Here is an 8,105-nt window from a genome sequence, read left to right on the forward strand (position 1 = left end):
GTACTCCGCAACGGGAGAGGCCACAACAGTGAGAGGCCCGCATACCGCAAAAAATAACAAATTAAAAAAACAATAAAAAGAAAAGTTAAACCTCCATGTTTTATGCTAAGTCTCCACACATTTGTGGAGTTCAATTAGACATCTTTTAAAAATCATGTCACACTTGTTCTTCAGTTGAGTTTTATCCAGCTCAGCCTAAGTTATTCCCCTGGACTCTGGGTATATGTACTCTACCTTTTCAATCCAAAGGTCAGTACTAATTTTAGCATCTGAGTCCCAGGACAAAAACAAGTATCTAAGGAACAACTGGGCCCAGGGGCCAAAAGGCATAAAAACATTACTTCAATCATAACACAAAAATATTAGTCTGTTTCCATCTCTGTTTTGGTTGTCTTACTGAAGCAGATCATACAGCAAAGTGAGAAGCTGGTCTCTTGAAAGGAGGCCCGTTGTTTGACAGGAATTTCCTTTCGAGAGGTTATAAATATTGACGAGTCGTAAATCTCTGACAGCTCATGGTACCAGCTCACAGCGCACACATTTACAGACCTGGGTGCAGGCTCTGGCATTGACACATACAGGTTGTATGAATAACCACGGACACCTGGGCAGCTCCACATTCTTCTTCACAACTGTCCGAGTGGGAATATTAGTATCTGTCCAACAAGTAAACATGAGGCTGGAGGAGATAGCACAGTGCCTCTGTCAACTGCAAACAAATACTAATGATAGTTGAGCTAACTTGCCTGTCCAGCACACCCTCTCAGTCCTCCCTCCTCCCCTGACTGCAGGCTTGAACCTGTGACTCAGAATCTGGCCAGTCATAGCATCCCATTCCCCTGACCACAGCCATTGGTCCAGGGAAAGACACATGACCCAACCTGAGCCAATCAGAGTGCCTCCATACGATTTTTCCCACTGGAACTGACCGGAAGCTCATCTTTCCTCTTTGATCCTAAGGCTGTAGGGAGATAAGCCTGAAGGTGCCTGCAGTCATGTCATGGTCCGGAGACAAGAGACATGGAGGGAGAGAAAAGAGGCCCAAGGCCCTGAGTATCTAGTTCCAGTCACCTCCAGGGCCAAAGCACCTCCGCCATGGCTCAGGCTCGGCAGCGTAAGCCAGTAGTTCCCCCCATGCTCTCCGTGTTTCTGAGTCAGTTATTTTGATTGGGGTTTCTGCCCTTATAACCAAAAGATAAGACGGTAGTTAAAGCTCATATAATCCAATCAATGACCAAATCCTCAATAAAAATAATTTCTTCCTAAGTGGATTCCCCAGTTAAAAAAAGAAAAAAACTCTTTAGTAGAGGATGCAAACACTGCCATTATCTATATAGCATTTTCTCAAAAGAAAGAAAGAAAAATCTATTTTCATTTGCAGTCACCATATACATTTTCCAGTGGGCTTCGTATTTGGGGTTAAACTCTCCCGCATACCCACACCCACTTTCAAGATTTGGTCCATAAAAACTTAGGCCCAAAACAAGTAGTTAATTTTTCTATAGCTGTATTAGTTGGCACTAAATGGAGCGGGGAAGGGAAGGGGGAGAAAGTACTGATGCTGTTTTTAGTATGTTCTTAGAAATTCCCCAGGTTACCGGACTTCTCACTGCTGCAAGGTGCGGGAAGGCATCACAAAAACGAAACAAAGTACATTCACCAAGATTTGCAGTCACTAGACGAAATCCTTTCTGCCTTTTCATAAGAGTTTTTCTGTTTTATATGAAGACCCCTCCACATTATCTTTCTCCCAAGAATTAACTGATAAAAATAGAAAGGCACAGTGGATTCCAATTCTCCAATTATCTTCTGAGACAAAGGGCAAAGTCTGAGGTCAGACTGAAGCAGGAGCATGGGGTATTCCTCATCTGATCTTGAATTAGGGTGTCCACCCCAACCTTTGAAGGAATTCAAGGGTGAAGTGGAGATGAAATGTTTGTCCAGATGCATGAATGGAATTACAAATAGAGGATTGCTTGGGCTCCGTGGCCATCCCCATGCACAAAAAGAGTCGCAGAAGGAACGCCAACTTCTCTGGGCTGGGCTTCCATCCAGACCTAGAAATCTAACAGCAGAATAAGGGGAGAATCATTTACTGTGTAAATTGACTTGTCCCATTGGGTGAAAGGTAGCATTTCTCAAAAGAGAAATAAAATTGTCCTAGTCTTTCAGTGTTCTTAGACAAACTGTGAACTTATAGAAAAGAAATAACCTAAAGATGTAGTTGATTGCATTTCACTCCATTTCATACCTAAGGGTATTTTTTTAAAACCCAATATTGATTTTTAGATCAGGCGTGCAATCTACTCACGAGGAAAGATGGTTTTGGAAAGAGAAGACGGGCACATTTATGGTTGGAAACAGTGGTTTGCAAAGAAGATCCAAGTATAGGGGACCCAATCTATTTAACATTTTTATAAATGCCTCCGAGTGGGAATACAAACTAAATAAATCTTCATGTTGGGCCTCAATGCTATTTCTAAGTCCTGAAGAACCAAACTGAATATATATTTCTTAGGTTTAAAAGACAGGGAAAATGAAAGAGAAGAATTTCATGTAGATAAACATAAAACAATGCATTTAAGAAAAAATTTCTCCTAGGCCTGATATTTACGAGAAAGCTGGATCAGAAACGAAAATTAGCCAAGAAGTTAAATTGTTTCTTTAAATAAGGCAGCTTTGAGATCACTATTTCAACACACCCATTGTATAGGCAAGGAAATTAAGTTCTAGATAGTCAACTATGTAAATCGTTTGTAGCATAGCCCAGACCCTCTCCCAACCCAGGGCTCTTTCCACCAAACCCGGCTTAAGACAGCCAAAAAACTGCCCTGGTGAAAACTGAAAAACAAAACAAAACGAAAAACAAGGGTCAGCAAGAGGGCATGTATCACCCTCACCGAGAAGGTTAATGGAAATAACTCAGAAGGTATTCTCCTACCTTGTATAAACTGTGAAATACAAAGTACAGCCAGTGGACTTCAAGGAAGACAGAATGAAGCCAAAGAGGGTTCGGATGAGGGTAACTGAAGGGAACACAGACACAGAAGCACTTCTGTATTAGACTTCTGCTTTTTTCTAGGTAATGTTCTGTCTTTTAGAAGACATGGTTGATCAAAGATTTTTTTTTTTTAATGTGAAGATATATATTAAATGCAGAAGTATCCGGCACCAGGGGTAGAGGTCTGGGAGGAGAGCTCCTCTTTAAGCCCCAAAGACAAGCTCTCTTTCATAAAGTGTGCAGCAAACTTATGAAAAATATGAATATGGTTTAGTTCAACAGCCATTAAATGCCTTTGGGTCACGCACCACTGCTGGTACGAATGAAACCAGAACACAGGCACGACTTCACGGCACTAAGAATCTGGTGGGTAGAGTATGTTGCTATGACACAGTAACCGCCATCAGAGAGGCATCCACTTGGTAGGATGTACATGTGTGTGCACACACCACACGTGTGCCACAGGGGACTGGGAGATACTGGTCTTCAGGAAAGACTTTTTGGAACAGGTGATACTAGACATGAGTCTTGAAAAAGGGGAAGTTGGCCAGACAATGAATGCAGAAGATGGAGAAAGAGAATTCCAGGCAGAGGTCCCGTAGGAGCCAAGGCGGGGAGTAAGGGCACCGCCATGGTGTGAGGAGTCTGCAGGGAGTTCAGTTTTGCAAGAGAACAAAGTTTGCGGGAGGGTACAAGGCAGGGAGGTGGGAAAGGGTTGAAGAAAGCTTGGACTCTGTCATTACAAATGGCCGGCAGTCTGGGGAGTTGCTAGGGAGGAGAGCAGGGCACTGTGGAAAGTTCCCTGGCTGAGCGCTGAGGACTTCTGGGACAGGACTGCCCAAAGGCAGCTGAGTGACCTTGGGGACATACTGTATGACTCTGGGCACCATGTGAAATGGGCTCCGCCATGTTCCAAGGGCTGAGGTCTTCTGGGGCAGCCCGTGCCTTGGGATGTGGAATCAACCCTGCCCCGTCTCCTTCCAGAGTGGTTATGAGGCAGTGGGAAGGTGGTGAGACCTGTGGAAACGGTTTATAAACAGCAGAGACTGCATCTCAGTAAGGGTGAGATAACACTGGAATTACATATTAGCGACCCTCCTTATAGAGGTTCAAAAGCATTTTGAGAAATGCAGGTACATCACCTTAAAAAGTCAATAGAAAGCTCACCTTTCTATCTGAGATACCTAGCTTGTGACGCAACACAGCTACTCCTTCAGAGTCGGGGTCTGTCCCCAAGGCAAGAGGGAGGCACTGAGTTTTTATCAGGAGGGACACAAGCAGATTCGGATTTGAGGGCCCTGAGGTAAGTAGCCCCAGAAGCAATGTGGATGATGGTTTGAAAGGGGTGCAAAGCTAGTGCAACAGACCAGGCAGGAAACGGTGCAGTCAGCCACTCAGCATTCCCGGGCTGTTGACGGTCCCCCAGCCTATGGTTGGAAGCCCACGGGAGCTAGGAAGCTGCTGTAAATGGGGACCACGGGTGCAAGAGGAAGCGGAAAGCAAGCAGCCTCCAGCATGGCCAGGCACTGGGAGCTCCGTGCCAGCCAAGCGCTGCCATGTGGGAACGTAGGCCTCCTGTTCCAGGCCTCCTGGTTTTTAAGAGGAGCTATAAATCCAAGTGATATCGTAACATTTCCAAATATTCACACGATTTTTGTATACTTGTGTTCAAGCCAGCAACACATCTGCCAGCTGAATTGGCACACTGGCCACCATTTTGCCACTTCTGGGCTCTAAAGCAGGGCAGGGCCATGGTGACTAGAGCAGAGGTTTATGGGATTTCACAGCACGAGAAGGACTCGGTGACTGGATGCGGGCGGCAGGCGGTTGCTGGAGGAGCCCAGCGTCCCTGGGAGGGAGGTTCCTGCTTTAGCACCTTGGTAAACAGCCGAGTCACCAGCAAAAAAAAAAAAAAAAGGATAAATTTTGGTCAAGGCTGAAACAGGTACGGAGTGGGTGATGAGAACTAAAATCAGTTTTCGACTTACTGTGGGTTTTTCTGCCTAAAGGGCATAGACTTTAGGTAACTAGCTGCAGGTACCAATCTGGGACTCACTTCGTACTGGTGAAAGTGGAAGCTGTGGGAATGTGGTATCCCAAACATTCTGCATGAAGCTGAAGAGGGGTAAGAACAGAGCCCTGGGTCACCCCAGGAGGTAGTGGAGGTGCCAGGGTGGCAGAAGGCAAACCAGGAGGAGGTGGCAACTAGGGAAGGAGAAAAGCATCCATCAGAAAAAGAGGAAAGATCCGTATCCGATGCTGCAGAGAGGTCTAGGACGCGTGCGCAGGACCACTCATGCAGGAGTTGTGGGGTCTTCTCCTACTTTGGGGAGTCTCTGGCCAGCTTGCAGAGAGTTAGGAAAAAAGGGAAGCCTGGGGAAGTGTTAACTCATTTAAGAAGCCTGGGAGACAGGTGGTGGCTGTAGGTGAGCTGGGGATGCATTGACAAGGGAGGTTATGGCATTTTAAAAACACTATTAAAAAAGAAAAGAGTTCACTGGGAGACATGAGGCACTGCCACAGGAAAGTCTTCTCTCTAACCTTCTCTAAGCCCCTGCCCCAACTTGATTTCTCTTCTATTATTCTGCCTTATTCTTATTTTATTAGAGCATAGTTAGGTTTCTTTGTGTCTGTTTGCTGCCACAGGAAAGACTGTTTCAAGAGCACAGCGACCGGCTATATTTACCATACACCAGGGCCTAGCAAAGTGCCTGGACACAACAGATGCTTAAGAAGATTTCTTGGATGTGGGTAAATCTGGAAAAATCTGTAGGAAGGAAATGGGGTAGGACGTGGGGAGACTTCAAACTGGTGACCCCTACTTTCTCATTAGAGTGGGCCATGAAAGGCACCTGCCAAACTGGAAGGAGGGAAGGGAACAGATCTCTTGTGTTCAAGAAGAGTTGCCATGGGAGTACCAGTTTGCAACCTGGAAGGAAGGAGCCTGTGGTGCAGAGACACTGAGGTGCTGATTTCAGAAGCTGAGCGTCTCTGGGTGAGGGCAAGACTTGGATGTAGAGGACCCAGTAGCTGGAGTGGGTGGGGGTCACTGGAGTCGAGATGGTTAAGGAAGTAGGAATCGGAAGCAGCCCCTACATGGACTGTGGGACTAGGGGAGGAGAGAAAGCCCACGGGCCAAAGTCTCCCATGCTGTGGGAGAGTGACTAGCTGGCAGAGAACGGCCACAGAGAAGTGTAGCTGGGACCTGGCTAGGTCACCACTCATTTCCCACTCTGCCACCTCAAACAATCTCTGACTAGTATTTAATCACTCATGTGGAACTGAAAATTACTGTCCTTTGGAGATTGAATCATTTCTGTCCTTTTCAAATTACACTACTATGTGAATTCATGGGAGGCAGAAATTTTCTGCATAGATTCATTTTTTTTAAAGAATAAGAGATAGGCGACATCTTGATGACCTTCAGTAATTGCCCTGCACTGTACAATATTTTTGAACATGATTTTAAGAAAGCATCAAAACTTGGGGTTGAGAGAAGCCTTCGATGATTTAGGCTAACACCTTCATTTGCACAGCTGAAGAAAATTTTTTGCTGAAATACTGCAAACAGTACATAATTACTGATTTAGATATGCAGTCAGCATTGAAAGTATCTTCAATTTTTGAAGTGTGCTTTAGATATACAAATTAGCAATGCTTACATTTTTTCCCCAGTTATCTGTGTTCAACTTTCCGATATAAAATCTCCGAAGCATAAAATTATCACGTAAATTGTTCCTGAACAGTTCAGAGGAGCAAACTGCTTCCTGGCTTGAAAGAGGAAGTCAAACCTTCAAACAGCTTTTTATGTTGATGCTAAATATAAATAATATAAATATAAAAACGTTCCCTGCGAAGTAGTCAAAGCAAGACACAGCAGCATTCGAGATTTCTCAAGAGAGACACACACGAAGACTATTTTTCGCTCATTAAAACACTAAAACCTTCAATAGCATCTTCCATAATACCTGAAGGTGGAGTGCTGTCTTATGTAATAGAAGTCTTCCCTCCGCACTCAGTTTGTAGGCAAATTAAACACCTAATTCCGCCCAGAATTTCTGAGTACTTTCACCTTACCTGTAGGCACTGATCAGCATTGCAATTCCCATTTCTACAGACGATGAAAATGGCAAAGATCAGCTCCATGGGCTTACATCGGTTGCCAGAAGCCAATTTAAAGGCTCTCCCCCAAATCACCGGTTACCCCCAGCCCGCTCAGGCAGCGGTAACAAGTAGGAGTCCGTTTGTCTTTCGCGAACAGGCGGCGCACACGCAAAGTACGGGGTAGGGGACGCCCGCGAGTACCTGGGTATCCCAGGTTCAGGGTCACGGGCGCCCGCTAGGCTGGACCGGCGGCAGCAGCAGACACGCTGGCCCCAGGACTCCCGGCCGCGCGGACACCTGGCCCGCCGGCGCGGCCCCTCCGTGCCCCGCCCGGGTCCTATTCGGGCTCCCCGCGGGCCGGGCACGGGTGCGGGGCGCGCACGCAGCTTTGACCGAGGCAGCCTGGCCGGGGGAGGCTGAGAAAGTTCCTCCTCCTCGACACCGGCGCCCCCAGCCCCGCTGGCCCCGCAGCCTCCCGGCCCGGCGCAAGATCGCCGCGCGGAGCCGGCGGCGCGCCGAGCCCCGGGACCGTCCCCGGCGCGGCGGGCAGCGCCTGCTGCGCCCCTCCCGCCCCGGGCGCCCGGGATCGGCCGCGGGGAGCGCAGCCCGTACTCACCGCCCCTCGCTCGGGATCCCCAGGTGGCGGCCGCGGAGCGCGGCGCGGCCCGAGCCGGAGCCGGGTGTCGGTGGGGCGGAGGAGTCGGAGGAGGAAGAGCGGCGGCGGCGGCGGCGAGGAGGGGCAGCGGAGGAAAGAGGCGGCGACGCCTGCACACCCCTCGCAACCCGAGCAGCCCGGCAGCCCCACTGAGCTAGCGGGCCGGCCCCGGCGGCGGGGGCTTTATCGCGGCGCGCGCGGCCCCCGCCCCTTCCTGCCGCCCCCGCCCCCGCCCCGCCCCGCCCCGCCCCGCCCCGCCTTCCCGCCGCCTCCTTTGTGTGCCAGCGGCCGCCGCATCCCCGCGCCCGCACTCCGGGGCGCCCCCGCTCCCGCCGCCGTCCCGCC

At 48.7% G+C, this 8,105-nt stretch overlaps 1 protein-coding gene across 1 annotated transcript in view; it reads right to left on the reverse strand.

Annotated features, from left to right (window-relative positions):
- The window catches only part of SERPINE2 (serpin family E member 2), a gene marked incomplete at its 3' end in the record, with an annotated part of 72,166 nt that extends 64,438 nt beyond the window's left edge, over positions 1–7,728 (reverse strand). The window contains exon 1 of the mRNA XM_082841823.1: positions 7,722–7,728. The remainder of the gene's footprint in view (positions 1–7,721) is intronic.
- Between the last annotated feature and the right edge of the window lie 377 nt (positions 7,729–8,105).

The sequence above is a fragment of the Leucopleurus acutus genome (assembly GCF_964270905.1).
Source record: "Leucopleurus acutus genome assembly, chromosome: 6".
Lineage (NCBI taxonomy): Eukaryota > Metazoa > Chordata > Mammalia > Artiodactyla > Delphinidae > Leucopleurus > Leucopleurus acutus.